Source organism: Zonotrichia albicollis, chromosome 2 (assembly GCF_047830755.1).
Source record: "Zonotrichia albicollis isolate bZonAlb1 chromosome 2, bZonAlb1.hap1, whole genome shotgun sequence".
Taxonomy (NCBI): Eukaryota; Metazoa; Chordata; class Aves; order Passeriformes; family Passerellidae; genus Zonotrichia; species Zonotrichia albicollis.
In genome coordinates this window covers 8296380-8321222 of record NC_133820.1, presented here as the reverse complement: position 1 = coordinate 8321222, position 24843 = coordinate 8296380, and positions in this window count along the sequence as shown.

The window sequence follows — 24843 nt, the reverse complement described above, 5'->3', positions numbered from 1 at the left end:
TCAGCAGAGCAAGCTTCTTTCCTTATCAGAGAAACTTCAGTGGTCCATTCTGCCCCTGTGACATTCTTCTAGTCTTCCTCACCAACAGTCATCTGCTCTGCATTTCTTCTAGATTTTTACTATTTATTTGCATTTTCTGATTTTCTGCTCATAGGATTAACATCTTCACTTTTTCTGCTCAGTGTCATTTTCATCACTAATCTAGCAGCCCTGTTTGGAGGTCTTGCACATTATTAGATTTTGTAAGCAGGCACTTTACTGAACTGCTTTCCAAGTTCTGATAGCATGGATCCCTTAGAATGCAATAGATTAACAAGCATGCACTTGTACTCATTAATATAACGCTATTCCAGCAGAAAAAAAATTAAATTAACATTTTCTTAGGTTCTGGTAATTTGTGTAGTTCAATTAAATCAATTCAATTACACCTTATGACTATTTGATGGATCTATTATTCTAAATTTCTTTTTATATTTCCCTCATTACTGTAGGTGTTAAAGAGAAGAAGACTTTAATTTAATAATTTGAAAGATTTTTAAGAACAGATAAGTACTTTATTTTGTATGATGAGTACTAGCTTTTCTACATAGGCATATTTTAGGACCTTTGTAGGGACAAATGCTATTTTCTGACAAATTTTAGAAATAGGACTAACAGCACTGGGGCTATTACCAATTCATACATGAAGTAATAACATGTACAGAGACCTACAGAACAACTTTTTCCTTCCCTCTAACTAACATTTATATAAAGGACATAAAGACCTCCCTCAGGTCTCCTTTTTCTCTCAAAAAACTCCAAAGTTCCAGTATTTAATTTTAAGACGTTCTCCTGATCACTGATCTGATTTTCCATTCTCCTCTCACTGACTGGCAGGTCCAAATTTTTATTCCAGTGCATTCCCAGAGCTGGGCAGACAATTTATGATCTGTGTGGTGGAAAGGTTATGCTCCATGTTTTACTGACAAACTCACATTTCACATTTCAGTAGCGTGCCAGTCTTTCTGAAAACAACATGACATTGTCCCACTGAGTTTCCAACACTTTCCCTTCTTATACTTTGTGCATAGCCAGAAATTTTGACATGGTGCCCATTCACAATATAAGAATAAATTCATCGTGTTCCAATACGAGGGAAAGCCTTTTAAAATTGAAGCATGTTTTGTTGGTTGTTGTTTTGTTTGGGGGTTTTGGGGGATTTTTTATTGATTTCTCCTGTCTGCCAGAATCATTTTACATTAGAACTCATCTCCTAAAGGACTGCCAGCTTTCCAGAATGGGTGGCATCTCTAAAATGAATATTCCTATTCTCTTCTATTGATTGGTTCATTTAAAAAATAGTACAAGACTCAGAACAAAATTTTCCAGAATTATTGATGTATTAGTCCAGTTTAAAAATGCACAATATTAAGTAGCCCTTGAGTATTCTTTTCCAACTGTTTATTTTAGTAATTTTAGCTTGGGTTTATTGTCTTATCTTGCTAAAGAATACAATCTGCAACAGAAACAAAAAGGCTGCTCTGAAATCAAGGTACATAGGGTACAGAGCATGCATTTCTTTCCTCCAGATAGAAAATACTTTGATTTAACATCATTTACTCTTGATAAATCTGTATTGGTAAATATTCATGTCCTATGTACCACCTATGTGATTAGTTTACTTGAATATTTTTCCAATGTTTTCCTGAAAATTGAAAGTGAGAAAAACCTAATTCTAATGATCTTGGTTTCTTTCTCTAAAATATAGCAGCCTACAGTCACAATTTTCCAGTCTTTTGGAATTCCTAAGAGCTCTTATATATTACTGCTTGAGATAATTTACCATTTCTATTACACCTGTCAAATTAATTATCTTCTGAAAATATCCAAAATATCTGAATACATTGTACCTATACCTTTTCCACCTATTTACACACCTCATTCTTTTCCCCTTTGTTGGTGTTGATTATATGAATGATACATAATGACTTGAAGAAGTGTGATTCATGCTTGATTGATAATCTAATTTTTATTCATATTTTCTAGACAAAACTAATATGTTTGTGAGACTGTTGATTAGAAATTTGATCCATAAATTTAACTGATTTAAATAAACAATGCCACTGTACATATGGAATTATTTAATGTCAATTTTTGCTGTTTAAAATATCAGAATGTTCTCCTAATTTAGACTTAATGAATGAGGAAAATTACACTTTTTAGAAAAATGCAATTGTTAGTAATACTTTAAAACAGATTACTGTTGAAACTAGATTTTGGATATGATCTTTGGTTACTTAGCAACTGGTTTTGAGTTCCAAGGGATATGGAAAGGTATTCTCCACTTATCTGCATTTAATACGGTCTTAATATATTTTATTAAACCTCCAGCAAAAAGAATCACCAGGCCTCTTATCTGATTAAAATATTCTGCCTCTGCTTTGGCTGCTACTGCTAACCAAGATCAAGTGGAGAATTTTCCATCATTTCATTCAAGGACCACATGAAATTTGTAAACAAGAAAACATGATTTAAAACTGATTTTTTGCCCAGTTCAGAAAATTTTTTATTAATCAATTTACACTCTTTCTTGAATGTCCTATCAGCTTTCTCTTATCCTCTTATTTCTCCACACTTGATAATAACATTTCAAAAAACTTCTGGTAACCTTTCATGAACTCACTGATCCCACAGGTATTCAAGAAGCTGTCCTCCAAAAGAAAAGATTCTCTAATTTTGGTAAAAATACTTTTCAGTTTAGTAAAGACCTTTTGATACATTTGGTTTAACTTTTCATTCTAACCAGAGAATGGCCTGGATATGGAAGGGACCATAAAGCCGGTTCCATCCAGTTCCAGCCCCTCTGCCATTGGCAGGGACACCTTCCACTATCCCAGGTTGCTCCGAGCCCCATCCAACCTGGCCTTGAACACATCCAGGGCTGGGGCATCCACAGCTCCTCTGGGGAACCTGTGCCAGGGCCTTGGCACTTTCACAGTAAAGAATTTTTTCCTAATGTCTGATATAAACCTACTGCCAGTCTGAAGCCATTCCCACTCCAGGTTCTCACAAATAGTCTCTCTCCATCTCTCTTGTGAGCCCCCTTCAGGTACTGGAACCCTGCAATTAGGTCATCCTAAAGCCTTCTCTTTTCCAGGATAAACAACTTAATTTTCTCAGCCTTTTTCTGTAGGAGAGCTGCTCCATCCCTCTGATGCCCTTGGTGCCTGCTCTGGGCTGGCTCCAGCAGGTGCCTGTCCTTGCTGCGCTGGGAGCCCAGAGCTGGATGCAGCCCTGCAGGTGGGCTCTCAGCAGAGGGGGCAGAGGGGCAGAATCCCCTCCCTGCCCTGCTGTCCATAGTGTATCTTTTGAAAATTTAAATATGCCAAATTGTATTCTCTTTCTTCCCACAACATTTATATTTTCTTCTACAAGTTGTTCTAGCAGTGAAACATAACTCACCTCTGTTTCTTCTGAAGCTACACCAAATGGAAAGGTAAACCCACAGAGCTGCAGCAGAGCAGGGGTGGCTCTCTGAGAAGTAACAAGCATGCAAATAGAACTGTTCACATTTTCCTTTGGATTACTCTAAGCCTTCCCAGATTCTGATAAAACATCCTGAGGTAATTATTCAGGAAAACAGATTGGAAAAGATTAAAAAAAATAGCTTATAAAATATTTTTCACATAAATAGGAATATATGAAATAACCTTTTCCAGCAAAATCCCTGAATAAGCTCAGCACTGATGCTCCACAGAGAAAAATACAAGAACTCGGCCTCTCCCTCTCTCTGGTGCAGCCCAAATTTAAACTTGATATAACTCTACTGAGGGCAGCAGCATTAAAGCAGAAATTTGTTCCAGTACTTCCAGTCTCCTTGAGAGAGCAGAACATTTCTCAAATGGCCAATCTATTTGAATTAAATTAGGTGAACTTAACATTCATTTCAAAACCTTTTGTTCCTCCTCTTGTCAGCCTTGCAACACAGGGAGCATAACTCTTGTCTTTGGGGAGCTGTTGCTACCAATGTAATTTAGATCAGCCTAGGTGACTGCTGTTAAGATGCATAAATGAAGCTCAGCCAGCCCCAGGATTAAGGAATCAGACTGCTCCTTTCAGCACTTTCCCTCTTCTTCCTTCCCTATTATCTTCTAAAATCTAATTTTAAAACCTCAGATGCAGTAACTTTTATAATTTCTCCTTTTTTTTATGGCTATTCCACAGCCTCCATAGACTTCCACTTTAAATTTCATGTATTTTCATAAATCCTCCTTTCCTCTGCTGTTTATGCTCTCAAGGCATTCACAAAACAGTCTTTCCTTCCATTTTAAGTCCCTTCAAACACTGGATGTAAAGGTTCCTTCAAACACTGGATTTAAATGTTCCTTCAAACACTGGATTTAAAGGTTCCTTCATCCTCCTAGCCCCATTTTTTCCCCTGTATGTAGTTTGCAGTTATGACAAGTGGTTCACTGTGTGCATCATAATTTATTGTAACTTAGTTATATTGGGTTTCAGCATTATTTCTGCATTATTATACAATAAATTACAGGAGGCTCACAGACCACTCACAGAAGCAGGTGAGCTGTGGGCAGGTGGTCTCTCCTACCAGTTCTGCCACCAGCATGGCAATCTCTGGTGGAGCAGACTGATGGATATTCACCCTAAAATGCTGGAGCAAGATTAATTAATTTATCAGAGTCCAGTTCTAGATGAAAAGTGCAAGATTTATCCTTTGGGCTCCTGTGTATAACAAGGGGGAGGACAGTTTCTGCAGTGTTTTGGAGAACTGGCTGCTGATGGCAAACAAAACCCAAAATGTCACCAAAGCACCATGCACAGAATTTTTAGCATGATGAAGAAATGGTTCTGAGTCAGAAAACACTTGCAATAAAGCAAAATCTTTAATTTATCTGAGCATTTAATTTGAGCTGTCCTGATTAAAACTTATTGTGTTTGAGAAATTTCTTTACTCAGATAGCCATACTTAAAAGTGCTTAGACAGCATAGGTTTTAGAGAGAAAAATTTGCTTAAAAAGATTTAGAGATAGCTCTTTAGCTGTGACAGACTGGAACAGTTCCATTACTGCCTGTGGAGTTAGCTGAATTTATCCCTGGCAAGGTTAGGTCTGACAGTTTTTAACACATCATTTTCCAAGACAAAATTGTGAATTGTAGTCCCTGTTCTTTTCCCACATTCCTTTTTTTAAATACCAGTACTTTATTATTTCAAAATGCTATTTATTTTAATTGGGTTATGAGCTGCTTTTTTCTAAGTCAATGCATTCTTGTTCCATTTTTAAAATCTTTTCAGGATAACTGTCATCCAGAATTGCTTATAAAATCCATCCAAGTGCTCTGGAGCCAAATCAACTTGCTGACTTTCATGAGTAGAACTACTCTGAATAATTTCTACACCTAAAAAGCTAGCATTTGAAAAAAAACATCAAACCAATATTAAAATAATTTATAACAATACACATTTTAATCACAAATGTTTAGAAAGAATATTTGCATGTGTGTTTTCATGAATATACAGGCAAACATCTATGCAACAAACAAGGAGGGGAATTTCACTGGCTTATTGAATTTAGCTCCATGGGACTATATTTGCTAAACAGTTCTGATTAGCACATATTTTCCATCTTATGCAAACATTACTTGTGAATGCTAACATAGTCTTATAGATTAAACTATGCATTTAATCTTTACAGTTTCCCATTTTAGGCCATACCATAGATCCTGTTTGTTGCATTGAAAATGTCTACGATATCCTTTGCCTCGGCCTAAAGCTCAAAATCATTTGGGAGAAATCCTTCCCATTAATCTAAGAGGAGTCCAAAGAATGGGTGAGTAAAACTTCAGGAATGTCTTTATGGTGAAAAGTTAACTCATATCTTTATAAAAACATGTTAATCCATTTAAATTTTTTAGTAATTTTTTTAATGTGTTTTTGACTTTTGTTTTTTCATTGAAGTTTAGCATCCTAATTACACTTTCTCTAATAAAGTATAAATTTGCTCCTGGTCCACAAGACACTGAAATGTTTTTAACATTAAAAACATTGGGATACTAACAAATTTGGCAAAGTGTTTTGCTAGAAAACAAAGCATTTTAAGGAAAATGTAGAATTACTATGTGCTGTGCTACCATATCTAACATATTCATCATCATTTTCTCATTACAATAGTAATTTCAGTTCCATAATGTGTTAGGTCTACAGACCTATCAGTTCAGGTGGAACAGAGAAAACCACGCTGAGGACATACCCAAATCTTATTTATAAACACTGAGAGTGCTGTTCACGTTCCCATACTTTAAGAAATGGAAACAATAGAGACCAGTAATTGCAATAAACCCCTAAAAAGCCCAAACAAAACTAAAAACCCCTCCTCTTTTCTGCCATTACGTGCAAGAAATATCATACAGCATGTTTGTTTAAATGTAATATTATTTTATCCTTTTGAACTGAGTTTAGGCTCTCCACTGAAAATCAGTATCATCATACTGGTAATAATTTTTTACTGCTCTGCTTCCTGTGTATTCAGAGAGAACTTTGAAATGATAAAAAGCTGTTCCAGATATGGCAAAATTTCAAAGCTAGATTAGGCTGTTATATGACTAGTTTATACTCACTTAGAAGGAAAAAAAAAGGGCCCAGATCTCAGATCTTGAATAAATATTTAAATATTTGAACCAAATAGCTTTTTTTCTTCTAATGTATTTATGTGTATGCATTGCATTTAGATATAGTTTGTAGTATACATCATCTAATTTCTATTTTAAATATCTGATGCATTCTGCAGTGGGAAATTTCAAAATTGAAAATAATGTTAACCTTAAGTAGTTTCTTCTTGTACTGGCAGACAAAGAACTTCTTACTGATATGAATTTTTATAAACAAAACAAGGCAAATAATTAAAAGACAAGCCATGTTGCCAGTACCGGAACAATACTGCCACATCATTTACCTTCCAAGGTTTTGCAATCCAAAGTACTGTGTGCATAAGAAAGACTGTAAAATAAATAGTTAGATTCAAAAAAATAAATGAGCCTGATAAAAAAAAAAAATTGTGCCTAGCATATAAATGCAAATCTCATTAGAATATCAGGATCTTTCTTTTCTACTACAATCAAGAACAATTTTATCTTAAGCATAATATTCAGATGTTTTTAATGATATTGCTATGTGCCTGAGAATGTTGAAATATATAGATAAAAAAGATTTTATTCTAGTCTCTGAAAGGCCTGACATGAGCTACCTTTAGGAACTATCTTTAAGTTATGTCTCTTTATGACAGCCAGCAAGAGATAGAAAATTTATTAAATACATTTCAGGGATTCAGTGACTCTTTATCTGTCTCAGCTGAGTTTAAAAATATCTGTTTATAGAGAGAAATCCTTTAAGTGCCTATTTTTTTGTTTTCTTTTGTTTTGTTTCTCTGTTAACAGACCAATTATCTGAGAGATAATTATGTAATTTACAATCTGTGAGTAGCCTGTTTTTCCCCACAGAAAAACCGACTTCACTGAATTCTATTTTTCAGGCAGAAATTTAAGTATTATTCCACTGCTTCATAATCAAACATATTTATTGTCATATTCAAGTCCAGAGAAATGTTAGACATTCATCCTTCTTGCCTCCAGCTCATCGGTAATAAGTTTTGGTCTTACATCTATTTCTGGTAATGGTACTTATTTCTTTAAAGGCTCCAGGTATGCTCTGCTATAAAAACCTCCTTATCACTGGCAAGTCTTGGAGTTTCTTATAATTTTGAACACACATGGCAAATTGGATTTCTGACCTTGGGAAACATCCTCTCCAGCAGAGACCATCCAATATGTGCTATTAAAAAAAAAAAAAAAAAAATTATATATATATAATATTATATATATGTATATATATATGTGTGTATATAAATGTGCATATATATGTATATATATAAAATATATTCTACATATATGTATATGTATATATATGTATATATATGTATATATATGTATATATATGTGTGTATATATATGTATATATATGTGTGTATATATGTATATATATGTGTATATATATATATGTGTGTGTGTGTATATATATATGTATTTGCGACCATCGTCCCCTCCTCACTTGGAGGGTAAATTTCTAACAGACATTTCCAACAAATCCCTGGGAACATCTTAGCACATTACTGCCAGGTGGGCCAGCTGGCTGGAGGTAGGGAAGCTGCATCCACTTGGCTGCCAGCAAGATCTCAGGAGAGAAGTTCCAGCCAATTTTTCCACATGAAAATTCAGGCAACTTTTGTGGCTCATCCCTGGATATGAAACCAGCGAGCAGAGACTGCACAGCACTGCTGGCAAATCAGTGTGTTCTGCCAGATTTTAACTGAATTTGGGGATGTTTTTTGGACTGAGAATCTGAAACAAACCTCAAAGAGCAGCTACTCCACATGGAGCAATTTCTGTTATTCCTCTTTCCTCAGAGTGACAGTTTATACATAATTCCATGTAAATGAAAAAGTGAAAAAAAATAATCTTGTTTCTTTGCTAATTTCCTTCATTACTGTTTAGCCAATAAGTGGATAACATAGACAGATTTTACCCACATCTTCCCGTATGCAGGTTGGACTATTGCTGAATCCAATGGAAAAGACCTTGTCCTTTAGGTTTGTCATTGCAGTTTCTGACCCTACTCTCAGGTAAGATATGAATCAAATATCAGTTTTGGAGTCACTAGGGAAAAAATCTGCAATGTGTGATTTAAATAAACTGGCAGATCTCCATCTACCTCTGTTTAATTCAAGTATCTATTTGGAATTGATAACAGAGATAAATACACTTCCAATGAAATTCTATATTTATAATCCTTAAAAAAACTCAAAATTCAGAGAAACTTTCAATAGAAAAGAAGGAGAAAAAAAGTTAAAGTCTGTAACTGATCTATTAAATTCCAGAAAATGCCTCTCAAAAAGGTGCTTTCACTCCCATTCTTTATATTCCTGACTGTAGAATCATCCAAGAAAACAGATTTGGAAATAACAAATAAACAACTTTCACGATGCAAATATAAAAAAATTTCTTTTTTAAAAACCGGAATAACCACATAAATTGAACAAGTCACTTTAAGACTTCATGGGCAATTTGAGCAGTGTTGTTGAGTTGTTGACTCCTTATACTCAAGTGAATTCTTATTATAAACAATTTATACAAGTAAAAAAATGTGAGCTGAGGCTCTCGCATCCAAGGTCAGGCTGTCTCATTACTATCTGTTATTTAGACGCCTTCATCCCTCTATCCTGAACTTCTTCCTCTATTGCATAAATTTTCCATGTTCCCAAGATGCAGACAGAAAAATCTGTGCAAAGGGCACATTGCAGACCTGAGATATTTGAGCCTATCTTTACTAAATAGGTGCTCCCTCAATATCATACAAAATAAGATTTAAAATCACTGGATTAATTTCTTAAAAGTATTTAGATAAGGACACAAGAAAATATCAACAAAACTTGGCATAATTCTGTAGATTTGGAGGATGTTAAGTGAAAAAAACAAATGGCCTTGAAAAATTTCTGCTGAGGAATACAGATCCTTATTTTCTCAGGAATTTTCGAGGGAATTTCTAAGGTCAGATTATCCCTGAAAAAAAAGACAAAAGAATATTTTTAGCTAAAACTGAAGAATTTATTCAGAGGATTTGGTCTCTTCATGGATCCTGTGAGGAAATGAAGAGATGTAATGCCTCATAAATTATAAAACAAGCACAGATTTTGAAATGACGTGACTTTTGAAATGCTTTTAAGCTGTCAAGAACCCCTCCAATTTCTATTCATTTACAAGCAAAAAAAAACCTCAAAAAAACCAAAATAAAAAAACAAACAATAAAAACAATAAAACTAAACCAATCAAACTCACACTTCAGGAATCATTTATAAATGGAACATTTTGAGCCTGTGTGGAGGCACAGAATTTTGCAGATCTGGGCAAAGACTAGGAGTCCTGTAGCTCTTAGCTATTAACACAACACTTCAGCCCTTTACTCCAAAATTTCCAGATGTTCAGAAAGCCTGTCAGGCTGCTCAGAGCCCTTCTGTCCTGCACAGATGGCAGAGTTTAAGTGCCCAGTGTGTGCACAGAGATGCCGTGCCAGAGCGCTCCTGCCCCGCCGTGCGTGCCCCACGCAGCGTGGAGCTGCTCTGCGTGTGATGGAGCCCCCTGAGCTCCACACAGGATTATTGTAGAGTCAATCTACGACCAGGACGTGTCAGATTGGCTGTGTTTGTGCTGGCTGCTTGCCCTGCACAGTTCTGGTATGTCTCTCCATGCCAGTATGTGCTGCATTTCCCAGGTGTGCAGAATGGAAGCTGTCACTGCATTGTGTCAGGTGGCCCTGGGGGTTTGTGCCACTCTTCAGGTCAGGGGTTGTCTGTGCCTGGCTGTTTTCACTCTCATCTCTTCTTTTCTGTCTCTGAAAATAGAATCCTGATGACTTCATCCATCTAGAGACAAGTGGATATTTTATCCCTTCTATCTTTTGACAGAGTAGTGCTAATTATGAGGATACGTCAAGTTTAGAATAACTTAAAGAAAATCCAAAAGCAATGTGCTAAATTAATGTGTCACAGACATCTTTTATGAAAAATCCTTTCCTTAGGATTTTTCCTCCTGAGAAGCTGAGAGGCCTCAGGAATAAAATGTAAACATTGATTATCTGCTGCTGTGGAATGCAACAGGTGGATCTGTGATTGGCCCATGTTAGATGTTTGTGATTAATGGCCAATCACAGCCCAGCTTGCTTAGGTAGAGAGCTGAGCCAAAAACCTTTGTTATCATTCTTTGCTATTCTACTCTTAGCTAGCCTTCTGATGAAATCCTTTCTTCTATCCTTTCAGTATAGTTTTAATGTAATATATATCATTAAATAATAAATCAAGCCTTCTGAAAAGTGGAGTCAGATCCTCATCTCTTCCCTCATAGGAGAGCCCCTGTAAACACCGTCACATTAATGTGGAAGTGAGGGACATGGAGTTTATTTAACTTTTATGGACAATTAAGAACACCTAGGGTTTAGCAGAGATCTGAGTAGAAAACCAAACTTACAACCAGGGTAACAAAAGAGCCCAGTAAGATTAAAGAGGTCATGCTGCAGCCAAAGAAGAAATCTGAGGACCACTTGGAGTGTTTTAAAACTGTAGCCAGGGATAATGCCTTAAGAGCCCATTGATACCTGGAAGGATAAATATTGGCTTGGGTCACTTGTGTTTTGACTGTTTCTGCTAAAATGCTTTCAAGTGAAATACTGGTGTTTATTTCTTGAGTAAATGGATACACCACCCACAGCTCCGAGCTCCCAGTTACATTTCCCTGCCTTGGAAAGCTTTATGTTTTGATCAGCTTTCAGCTCATGAGGAAAGGTAAATTTTGTGCCTATGCTGGAGCACACAGCCATGATAATGTATGAATTTTTCAGGTGTGGCACATGGGGCACAATGGGCCTGCTTCTATGTACAATGGTGCCTATGAAAAAACTCCAGCAATTAACATTTATTACTTAAAACAAAAAGAAGCCTTCAATAACAGCTTTGGAAGGTGAAAAAAGGTCAAGATAAAAAGACCCAGCAGTTCCACAGATTAGATTGTCTATGGTGGAGCTATTTTTTGAACTGATCCAGGGAGGCAATGTTTGTGTGCCTATTGTTTCTAACTAAATTATTTTTTCAGAGGCTCTGTCCTAGGTTCTATAAGAGAAAGCTGCTAAAGCATTTGGTATCATGTTTGTATTTATGATACACACAAGACAGAGAAATATGACTACTCATTTCTTTTTACAAAACTGCTAAATTTATTTCCACAGTTTTTTAGTATAGAAATTCCATTATCATCTTGGTGTTTGTTTTAAGCACGACCATTATTTCCTTTAAAAAAACGTGTTTCTTTTTTCAGGCTATTTTTTCCCCCCTCGGTCTTGTTTTCAAGCTACAGTTCAAAAACTACTCAGAACAATACAGGCCATGACACTAAAACTTAATTAAATGTATCAATTATAAGCTTATTGTCAGTTATCTGGTCTAACAGATTTCTTTTTTCCCTGCCAATTCAAAAAATGCTAGGAAAAGTACCATGTCTAGACTGTGTGGATCTCTGTTTAATTTGGCAGAAATTAAGTGTATGTGATACTACCTGATCTACAACTTCAGAAAGGATAGTGTCCCCATGCAGAATAAAGTTTGTCACTCAGGCCCTATAGAGCAGCAAATATTTTTACCTCTGAAGAAATGAATGGGGTTGAAAAAGTTTCCAAGAGAGGTTTGCAGTTCCCTTGAATAGTACAACTATTTCTTCTGCATATAAATCACACTTGGATTTTTGCAATCACTAGATGCTCAGATGGTGTAGGTTCATCCCCTCAGTAGCACATTTGCATGTTGCATGCTCTTGCTTTTCTGGCTTGTTTTTACGGCAGTGAAGCTGCAACTGATTTGTGGTGCATGAGAGAAGGCAAAACAAGCACAGCACACACAAATTACTAAATGATTCATAATCACATACCAGTGTTTTCTGTGTATTTTGTACAGCTCTTTCAAAATGCTCCATTTCAAGGAGAAGGAAAGAAAGAATTTATCTTTAGAAAGATACTCAATACAACATGGTTTGTTCTTTTCCTAGCAAGACTCTGGGCTGATCACATACACAGGCCTTCAAGTAATTTAATAAGAGGGAAGACCTAAAACATGCTTTTTCCCCTTTTGATTTCAGTAGTAGTTCAAGCAATATATAAATCAAGATTTGCTTTAGCAAGTTACTGTTTGCTTTCTATTCTCTCTCTGAAAATTACTTTTTAGCTGTACGTGTCCCTTTGGGCTCTGTTGTCAAAGTATGCCATTACAAAGGTAGAAATGCAACCAGTGGCAGGAAATACTCCAGTGAAAAAATGATTTTGAAAGCACAGGTTCAATAAATGTAAACACAAATAGAAAATATCCCCCTGGAAACCTCCTGGAATTGGAGGCCAATCACCTCCTGGAACCACAGCTTTGCAATGCTGTCATATCACGGAAAACAAACAAAAGAATAACCTACTCCCCAGCCCTGAGACAAAAATACAACTTAGCAGAAAGTTGTGTAAATATGTGGAGAAACTTTGCAGTCTTAGTCTGGATTGTCTGTAAATCTTCTTGACCTCCTGAGTCCAGCCTTACGATTCAGAGCATACCTGAATAAGCACTGAAAAAAAGGGTTCACAAGGAAAAACAGAAGTACTAAAGAATTCAGCCTATTTAAATGGCCTGCACTGCAATCTCAAATCAGCATTCCTTCCATTGTGACACCTGTCACTTTCAACACTGCATCTTGTAATGTTATATTTTTTTAAAAGAAATGTCAAGAAATTTGTCAGACAGAGTTTCTTTCCTTAAACATGGGAAATAAAGAAAAACAAACAAACAAACGTAAAAAAATCCTCAAAACAAAACAAAAAAAAACAAACAGAGCCATAACTTTGTTTGGGTGTTATGGATTATCTGCTAACCTGAGGGTGCAACCAAGGGTGTTCAGGACCCCTCAGGTGTGCCCAGTATGGGACTTTTAGTTGTAGATCCTCATGTCCCTGGGCTCTTGGAGGAGAGCCACCAAAGGCTGCTCTCCTTACTCTGGTCCTGAGATCCCTGCAGTGTCCTTATGGAAAACCTTCAAGACTTTAACTCAACATCACCAACCTGCCAAGAGCTTGCATGCTCAGAGGTAGGATTTTTTTTTCCAGTGGGTATTTTTGGAGCTGGATATATCTCCCATTCAAGATGCCCTTTGCTACTCACCACAGGAACAGCCCTCTAATATTGCCTTGAGTAGAAAAAGGCCCTGTGTGAGTGCATGTGCATCAAATTACGCACTGTTCTCATCACCCAAATGGTGTGTGTTACACTATTAGATGGCTGCAATACAGCAGGAGAGTTCACAACCATAGACTGGTACTCTGTGTGGCAGCTTGTACCACAGTTACTCAGTTTGTACATGATTCCACACTATAGTGCTATCATCAGTCACTTCTTCCAACAATCACTAGTATAGGCTAGGAAGAATAATTCTTTCCTCTCCAGAGATTTAAAATCTGAACTATAACTGGGGGAGTGCCAGTGTCAAGAGAGAGACCCTGGAAAGCATTGGTTTATTCCATGTCATATTGCTATTAAATCTCACTACCTGTTCTACTTATTATTCTGTTGTGCATTTATCCTATATTATTATTATTAATATTGTTCTTATTCTATACTACATCTATTCTTATTATATGACTTAGGTTCCAATATATGTTTGAGACACAGGTAAGTGCTGCTAAGATGATGTAGGAGACAATCCCTCAATTATTAAAATGGGTACTATTACCTTAAAAAAGATCATTATTTCACTGTTTCACTGTCTTGGAGAATCTCCCCATGTTTTATACTTTACTGGGGGCTTTGCTTCTTTGGTTGTTTTTTTATTATTTTTTCTGCATTGCTGGTTTTATTATCAAAATCTCTCATAAATTCTACTCCACCATGGGCTTTTGATGGTCCAGGTCAGTACTTCAGACTCTAAACTTGGTTAGATCAGGGTTATGTTAAGGACATTGAGCCATTCATTCCATCAGGATTAGGAAATAATTGCATATTTATGAAGAGTCCTAAACCTGGGGCTGTTAGCTTGAGTTGAAGTGCAACTGGATGTAGAGATAATCCAGTGCTGTGCTGAACAGAGACTTTGGTCAGTCAACTTGGATAATCAGAGGAGAAATGAAAACCAGAAAAAAGGTATCAGGGTGAAAGCAGTGAATGATAACAATTATGCTGGGAATGTACCATTAAGAAAGTTGGAATTATGATCATAACAGAATATAATATTTCTTATGAGAGTTAATTAGAGGTTGATGTGTAATTCTTCAAATCTCTCCAAATGTTAATATTTTATAAGGTCTTTTCCTACTGAAATGCCACAAACCCTTTTCACTGTTATGCAAATTAAGGATATACAGGTTTCCAGCAAGGAGGCAGCCTACTGACTTTAATTCTGTGAGCCTGTGGGGAAATAAAAACCCAAATAATAATGTTGTATATGGAAAAGAGGGTAAGCAAAGAAACAAGCAAAAAAAAAAAACAGCATGAAAAATACCTCTGGGTACTAAATTATTCTTCTTAAGACTTTTATTACTTAGAGAAAAAATCTAACAAACTTAAACATTCACCCAACTGCACGATGCCCCTGATTTCTGCAAACAGCTAACAGCTAATATGTGAACATGCTTATAAAGTAAAAATACAGCAAATAAAATTCAGATTCTTACTCGCAAGCTACTGCTGATATAAAAACTATTTGATTATATATTTCATTCAGGTCTTTGAGATCTTACCCCTGCATAAGCAGGAGTTGGAGTCTCAACTTTCAAGCAGTGATGTGCTTAATTATACTTTGGTCTTCCTCGTGTTGTTTGTCCCCCCTCTCATGTCTAGGTGTGTGACCTAACAGACTTCTGGGGTTGAAAACCAAAATTGCAGCTTTCCAACTGCAGATGGAAAACCTCACTCCAGCCAGCTTTCTAAGAGTTATTAAATAACTGCATGGTACATGGGAGAAGGATAGAGCTTCCAGCAAGGACAAACCTCCACAGCCACAGAGGAAAAACCAATTTTCCCTTGTGCTGAGGATTTGATGGTGCTTTTACTGCTACTTCCCACATATCTTTGCACTGCAGAATCACTCATTTGTATGCACAGATGATTTATTAAGTCTGTTTGTGGTAGTTTTGAAAATATTTGAATATTTGAATGTAAACCACAAATGTATTAAATTTCAGTGGGGACATAATGCACTGTGGAGTAATTCAAAAGTTGCCTTCCCTATAATGTGCAGGTAATAATGTCTGTACCACAGACAAAATCAGTATGGATGTTCTTGTGTGCACAGGATATTGACCTTGATTCAGCAAATTTCTTCAGTATATACACAACTAAACCATATGAATAGCTGTCTATGAAACTAATCATAACTTTGAAATTAGACATCTATTTAAACTGCTAGCTGAGTCTCCCAAGAGAATTAAAAAAAAAAAAAAAAAGAGCTTTCTTTCCTGACTGCTTTTCTTATGTAATTACTGCGCTTACAGAACAGGATTCAATTCTTTCTAGAATGGAAATGTTTTAAAAAGTCTCTTTCCTTGCTTCATGATTGTACTGTAAAAATGCCACATATTTAATAAATCGAGATTAAAACAAAACTCCTGGTGTTTGCAGAACTATGTTTACCAGTATTTGCCAGGCTTTTTGTTAATGTCTTTTTTAATGTTATGAAATAGACTAATGGACAAGGGTGTGGAATCAATTTTTTTCTGAGCTGCAGCAGTGTGTATCTACTGAATAATTTGTTTAGGCCAGCTTTACTGGCAAGTCCTTCTCTTCATCCCTATGGAAAATGAAACTGCTTCCACTTCAAAAAAATCTATTGAAGTTACTCCTGGGTTTGTAATTAATTTCTGGGTTTTGTTACAGCAATCTCAAACTTTTTACCAGCTTTTCAAAAGCCAGATGTTCCTGGCAAAGGAGCATGTTCTCTGAGCCCACAGCTGATTGAAGCCATGCTGGGCTGTTATAATCCTGTTTTGGCTTGCTTTCCTAGCCAAAGGAACCCCAGGGTCACTAATTGTCCTGATAAACATCTCTTCTGAATCTTTTATAATAAAAGCAAATAATAAATAAAAAATGACCTACCATCCTAAAGCATAAACCAATGTGCAATAGTGCAACTGCTCAATTAAAAAAATCACTTTGACTTATATAAAATGATTAATCATTGAATACAATTGTATGACTGCAAAAAGATAAGCAACAAAGGAATGTTTGGAAAAGATAAGGGGAAAACACTTGTTTTTAAAAACTTAAAGTGCAAAACCAAACCATTTTTCAAGAAATACAGCAACTATAAACTAGCTCACCATACATATTTTCTGAAGACTTTTATGGAAAAAATATTTTTAATAGTATAGATACATTTACAGCCCAAATCAGAAATTGAAAATAATGCTTATCAAAAAGAAATATATCTTCCATAAAATGTAGAAGTACACCCACTCTCTCATCAGGGATAGTATATCATGTATGTTTATTTATGTGCACCTATTTAATTTATTATTATAACTAATGAGTCTGCTTTCACATTCATTTTATATTGCTGCAGCAAAAGGTTCAGCCAGCCTAAATGTAAGGAAATAGAATTTATGCATATCTAATCTGAGTGATAACCAATTTCTCACTGGTCTGAATATCAAACAGGTAAGCACATCCACTTTCGTCTTTAGCAATGTATCAGTGGATATGATGATCAATTTAAATATTAATGAAACAAAAAAATAAAATGTATCCAATGATTTCACTATTTTAAGAGTGTAACAGGTCTTTGAAGGTGTCTTAAAGAGAGGTAGCTATCTTAAAATGAGACAGTTCTTGTTACCAAATCAGTCCTGTCACATCCTTGGCACTTCCAGAATCTTGGGATGGTGTCACAGGCATCTTTCATGAAAAATCTTTTTCTTAGGATTTTTCCTACTGAGAAGCTGAGAAGCCTCAGGAACAAAATGTAAGCAATGATTACCTGCTGCTGTGGAATGCAACAGGTGGATCTGTGACTGGCCCATGTTAGTTGTTTCTGATTAATGGCCAATCACAGTCAGCTGGCTCGGACTTTTGTTCAAGACAAAAGCTTTTGTTATCATTCCTTCTTTTTCTATTCTTAGCTAGCCTTCTGATGAAATCCTTTCTTCTATTCTTTTAGTATAATTTTAATGTAATATATATCATAAAATAATAAATCAAGCCTTCTGAAACATGGAGTCAGATCCTCATCTCTTCCCTCATCCTCAGACCCCTGTGAACACCGTCACAGGATGGGGCTGCTGTGCTAAGAGTGCCAAGGCAATGAAGGTAACAGTGACCTTACCAAATCAGTCCTTTCACATCCTTGGCACTTCAAAAATCTTGGTGTGGGGCTGCTGTGCTATGGGTGCAAGGCAATGAGGGTGGCAGTGACCTTGTGCACAAACGGCGTCAGCCAGGCGCACTGGCATCGCCAGCAAACCCCGTGAGAGCCCTCCAGGGGTGATTAATACTGAGCCAGCAGCCAGAACTCTGATGAGCCTTTAATACAGCAAACCAACAGGAGCAGTTAAGGGCATTGTCTGAGAGAAACAGAGAGAAATTTAATCAAGTTGCTAATATACTTTGACCGGGACTCTCAGGTGCTCTTAAATGGAAACACAGTCTTAAAGGGATGGAGACATTTCAGCTCATGGCTCTTAGGGGGCCTGTTACTCTTACAACCCTGCTGAAAACAGAGAGTAGTGCCTTGGTAAGCATTCATCACTTCTGCAAGAAAAAATGGTATTTTACATTCACTTCATTCTCTTTGGGTTACATGTTGTGATCTGATGAAGGACAGAGGGCAGAAAGGCTGTGTTCAGAAGACTAATATAGTTTAGCAAGGTAAATTTCCCCTCCTACAGTCAGGATTCCATGGAGAGTCTTGCACAGGGAATATTCAAGCTACAGCCTCCTCCCCATTGCTAAAAAAGATCTTGCAACTGAACAAAAGACACCTATAGGAGGGACTGTGTAGGCAATGCATTTTCTCTGAGACTAAAAGCATTGGAATCCTGAAATGTGCCAGCACTGCACATGCAGAGCCCTGGCAATGATCTGCATTGCCAAAAGATTATGGGCTAAGGTAATAGCTGTATTCATTTATACTTATTAACTAAGTGTAAAATCTGAATGCCCAAAGATGAAATACTCTCATATTATTCCATGTTGGCAACAGGATAGTGGCATAGAAAAGAATTCAGATCTGTCAGGAGCACTGAAGTACATTAAACCAGATATATTTTGTAAATCCACTGACACTTCACTAATTCAGTGAGAAAATTAACTCAGACAAGCAAAACCATCCAGCAGTCATTCACTGATACAGGAGATATATGATCAACAGGCAGACCTAGAGACACTTTCTAGAGCATTCTATGCCTTTTGTTAGAAGATGTTATTGATCCCAATGGACTGTGAATGAGAAGGGGATTTTGAAACAGTTCTATTTCCGTACTTGGAGTAATTTTCTAATTAAATTGCTACACCTTAATAAATTATTTTATCCTCTTTTCCAAAGAACACCCTATTGGTATCTTTAGAGTACCAATGACTCACTTATTTCTAAATTCAGCATTGTCTCAAAAAATAGCTTTGAATATTGAATTATAAAACATGAACCGAAGTCAGTAAGTGTTAAAGTAATTGGCAAAATTTTCCACTAAGATCTACATTAATTGAGCTCTATGCAAGCAGTCTCCATGTGACCTCTAAAATATTCCAACAATATTAGCGAATGAGTGAGACATTTGCTAGAAGGTACACGTGTGCTGGATACAAAGCTTTTCAATATGCAATTAATAGTGAAGAAATAACATTTGTAGTATTTTCCTAATGAAGTAAACTGGACTCTGCACTATTCAATGGGAAATTTCTGGTCTTTCACGAGGAGGATTTTCAGTTCACATTTGCAGGGAATTGAAACTTAGCATGGCAAGAAGAAATAATCTGGGACAGTGATGGATGGCTATAGAAACATTGGCAGATAATGATTTTGTTCACCATGTAAGTCCAAATCCTGAAAGCACTATGTGAATATACAGCTTCTCTACCACAGGCAGCCTCCCCTGCTGTAAAACAGGTGTCCACTGAGGTAAACCTGGTCAGAGATACAAATACTCCCGTGATTACACTCTATAGATACTCTAAGTTGTGATTAATATTTTCTATGGCTGTGCCAGTGCAATAGATGCCTGTGTTGGCTCTAGTAAGTGCTGACTTTTCAGTTTCAAATAGTTTTTAATGATGTTTTATTTTCACGTTGAGCAATATGACACATAAAGTATCTGTGAGAGATTTCTTCTCATTTTACATTAGGAAAGGGACAGAAGGTATGCATGAGGTTGGCAGGACCAGTACTTTTGCTCTGCAAAAAAAAAAAGACTTAAAAATTGTGGAAATTAATTTTGGGTTAAGTTCAGTGACTCCATAAACCATCAGAATGGCATACAGCATCAGCAAAAATAATTCCTGCTGAGCAGACTGTTAAGAAATTAGCAGAGATTCTAGAAATATGTCTTTTCAAGTATACCAAGAGCTGAATAAAATCTGGTTCTTGATGCCTCTGCAGAAACAGAATTTTCTCTCTTCAACTGCATTGAATAGATAGGGCCATGAAAAATATATTAGTTTGAATGTTTATCTTCCCACTGTTCACATAAATATTATTTTGTCTTTTTTGATTTTTAGAGGTAACAAATTATCATATTTGTTAAAAGCATATGATTTCTGCAAGGAAAGATTAGACTGCAGCCAAAACAAATAATCTCTTAATCATGCCTGCCCAGGGGCATACAAATTGTTTGCAGATGGGTTCCTTGTTTACAACCATGGAACCTGAGAGTAACATTATACACAATGGTAGGTGTCACATTTCTACACAGTTTCCTGAATTACTTGATCATTTACACATTTTGGTCCCACATCTGGCTCTATCACCATTAGGAGAAAAGACTCACAACAACAACAAACAACAACAACAACAACAACAACAACAACAACAACAATAATAATAATAATAATAATAATAACAACAACAACTCAAAGCTGACTTCAATCAAACAGTCTGGCTCAATTCATAATTTTATCCATTTAAAATCAACTTCTACTTCTGCAGTATATCAAAGGGATTAATGTGTATCTTCAATTACTTACTTGTAATAAAGGTGTGTCAAAAATTATTTAATGTCATTAAAAAAATAAGGAGAAAATAATCATAGCTATGTTAAGGCATGAAGCATTTTAAGCAGGATAGACAGATGAGCTATTACAGGCAGTCACAGGATCACAGAATATGCTGAGCTGGAAAGCACCCACAAGGATCACTGAATTCAGCTTCTGGCCCTGCACAGGACCTGAAAGTATTGTCCAAATTAATCTTGAATTCTGTCAGGCTTGGTGTTGTTACTACTTCTCTGGGGCGCTTGTTCCAGTGCCCAAATATTTAATCCATTTTTTTTTAATAAAAGTAGATATATATTCCCCTGAGTTCCAGAGTCTTTGGAAGAATATGGGTTGTCTCTCCAATTTGCATATTTGACTGTGATCACTTGCAGTGATCACACATGATTCTCAAAGTATTTTTCTGTGTCTGATGCCATTATATCCTCCAAAACAAAGCCAATTTCCTTCCACCACAGAAATGCATCAACATGCCCTATCTGAATAAGCCCTGCAAGAGGAATATAGAGAAGCCTCTGGAAGGACTTTGGTCTGAAAAGTACAGATGTTTAATGGTATCAATCACTGATTTTGAGGTAGATAAATCTAAGAGCGTGCTTTATGTCCCGAAGTTTGCTAAGACATGATCTTAAATGGGACTCTCAAGTTGCTGGAGATGCATCTGTAATCACTGGCATCATCTGGAATGATTCAGTGCTCTGCCTGTGGATCCTGCTCACTCTGTAGATGCATCTGTAATCACTGGCATCATCTGGAATGATTCAGTGCTCTGCCTGTGGATCCTGCTGTGGCAGCAGCTGCTCACTCTGCTTGAACAGGTTCTGCAGCCTTGTCCATGACAGCTCTGTCCCTGCTGCCTGCCCAAGCTTCTGTCTCTGGATTTTCCCTGCCTGAGAAATGCCAGAACATCACTTCTCCACTTCCCTGCATCCCAGACACCCATGAGGGTCTGGACTGATGCTTGCTTAAGTCTTTGGGAAGACTGATTGGAATCAAGTGAATGGGAGACTTCAATCGTCTTTGATTATCAAAATCAGCTGGTGTTACTCAGTACTGCCAGCATGGATTATATTCTATTTTATTATATTATTATGGCTGTTTTGTGTGGCCAGAGAAACAGAAAGTACACCATCACACCAGTTTGATAAATTGGACATAAATTTCCTTACAGCTCTTCCACTGTACAGACTATATATGCTCTGCCAAAGGGAATCAGCATTCACAAGACCAGAAGAATAAAGGAAGAAAATGGACTGGAAGAGGAAAAGAAAACCTCAAAGGTTCAATAAATACGGCCCATCATGAGGGGTGCTAGCAATGCCCTTAGCATGCTCTGGAGCACTGACTTACAGCTTGTCTTTCCTCCAGTATATTTTGTCTAGAGATTCAAAAGAATATCAAGGTCTGGAAGCAAAAAATATATGAACTTGAGGAAAGCTACAGTAACTGATTAGCATGGCATTCATTGTGTTATGCTTTGTATGCAGAGTAAGATGAATCTGCTCTTCAGTTTTATCCATCACTTCAGGCATGACTTTCGTGAGAAACCTACTGAAATTTAGCATAACATTTCATTATTTTTCAATTGGCTTTCAATTGTGGTTAGGGAGTAACTGAAACATCAGTGAAGACCAAAACAAAACCTCCAAACCAACCAACCAACCAATCAACCAACCAACCAAAAAAAAAAAAAAAGCCCACACCACATCCACCTACATGTTCATATGTATCCATACTTGTGTGTATATATATGGTTAGGTGTACAGAAACATCTATATGAAAATAGATTTAAAATAAATATTTTCTCAGGCTACTGGAGTCTGTAGCAATTAATCAGCTATAAAGCTCTCTAATCTTGCACAAAACAGGAAATAAAAAAAAGAGTCAGGATGATTTGGACAGCTAAGCCAAAAGAGACAGGGAGAAGAGAAATGCAATTGGCAGGAACTACATTTTAATTTTCTCGATACCATGAGTGAAATTTCTATTCTAGAAAAAAAAGAAAATAATTTTTTTAAATGAGCTGTTTAAATTAAAACATGGCTGGGTCAAGTACCAGCAACTAAATGAAAAATTAAATTGAGGGGGATCTGATGACAAGCCATTTTCAAGTGACACAATCTTGATACCTTATCACTTTTCTAGGGTGATAAAGGCACTCAGTGTTTCAACCTTTCTCAGGCATTACAGAACTTTTCCTTTTTGGTGAAGCTTTCGGGCACGTCCGCTGTCTGATGCTACTTCCCTCACCCTTCAAGCCTAAACCCCAAAATCATTAAATAAAGGATGGAAATTAATTTCTGTCATGAGAGCAATTTTCTGCATAATATTGAGCTCAGTTAGATTCTCACTGACAATGTGCACAAGCCACGAGCAGCACAAGGAGTGGAGTGACTGAAAACAGAGTAAACAATACAGCGCATTGTGGGAAAGGTGTGGGTTGGACCTTTAGCTCCTTAAAGCCAGCACACATGCATGCAGGAGTGTGTGTGAGTGTGCAAGAGTGTGAGCAGGTGTGTGTAGTGTGCAACAGTGTGCAACAGTGTGAGTGAGAGTAGTGTGCATGTGTGAGTGTGAGAGAGTGTGCAAGAGTGTGAGTGTGTGTGACTGTGAGTAGTGTGTAAGAGTGTGAGCGAGTGTGAGTAGTGTGCAAGAGAGTGAGTGAGGGTGAGTAGTGTGCAAGAGTGTATGTGAGTGTGAGTAGTGTGCATGAGTGTGAGTGTGAGCGAGTGTACAAGAGTGTGAATGAATGTGAGCGGGTGTGAGTAGTGTGCAAGAGTCCTTCCCTTCCCTTCCCTTCCCTTCCCTTCCCTTCCCTTCCCTTCCCTTCCCTTCCCTTCCCTTCCCTTCCCTTCCCTTCCCTTCCCTTCCCTTCCCTTCCCTTCCCTTCCCTTCCCTTCCCTTCCCTTCCCTTCCCTTCCCTTCCCTTCCCTTCCCTTCCCTTCCCTTCCCTTCCCTTCCCTTCCCTTCCCTTCCCTTCCCTTCCCTTCCCTTCCCTTCCCTTCTTTTCTTCTTCTTTACCATGTATTGGAAGTGTTGTGAATTGAATACATATCTTACCTTATCTTTGAAAGAAAACAAGGGTGTTGTTCTTCTGACATTTTCATCATATTTCTCAGACTGGAATCACACAGCTTTCCATATCATCAAAGATATGTCCACAATATTTACTTAAGTGTTATCACTACATTAGGCCAGCATCAGGATAATAGCTAGGTCTGATTTATAGAAGTATGGCATACAGCTCTTTTCAGAGAGAGTTTTTCCTAGCAATACTACACAAAGCATCATTTTAATGTGTACAGTTCAGTTTACATATCTATCCACTAATACCTTGATACTCTAGTTAGCTCTTTGCGATTAATTCTATCCATTGTTAGGAATAATGATTAACTAATTTGTAATTATCAGCTGCTCAGGTCTATTTTTATGTAACTCTTGTTCTAGCATGAATTAAAAATTAAGTTGGATTCATGTGAAAATTTGCATAGAAAAAAGATGAACAAAATTAACCTCTAATTAAGGTAGGCCTCTGAAGAAAAGAATGCCAATATTTATATTTTAGTTTGTTCTGAAGTCTTAATCTGTGTTCCAAGGCAACACTGAGGTCAGTAAATACACTTCCCTATGTGTCCCAATATTTGAATCCCCAAATGTTTGGGCAGGTGATGTGGTGAGATTTAGCTTTTTCCTTTCCATCAAAATAGTGGCTGCTCTTCTATCAGCCACACTGGATGTGGCCTAAACAGAGAGCAAACTGGGAATGCTCAATCAGAAGAAATAAATTATTTATCCCTGTAGAAATTATTAAATATTTTTTTCCTCCAGACACTTTGGCTGTTTTTCCTGGTTTTGCAGTTGCCTTATCTGTTATTCTAGAGATAATATTTGCAATCTTTATTTGCAATGCCTACTTAACACAATGAAACATTGATCTTGGTTCTTCTGTCGGCAAAAAACCCTCAACATGATTATGGTTAACAATAATGAGAAAATTAACTTGTCTGTTGAATTGCAATATAAAATACAA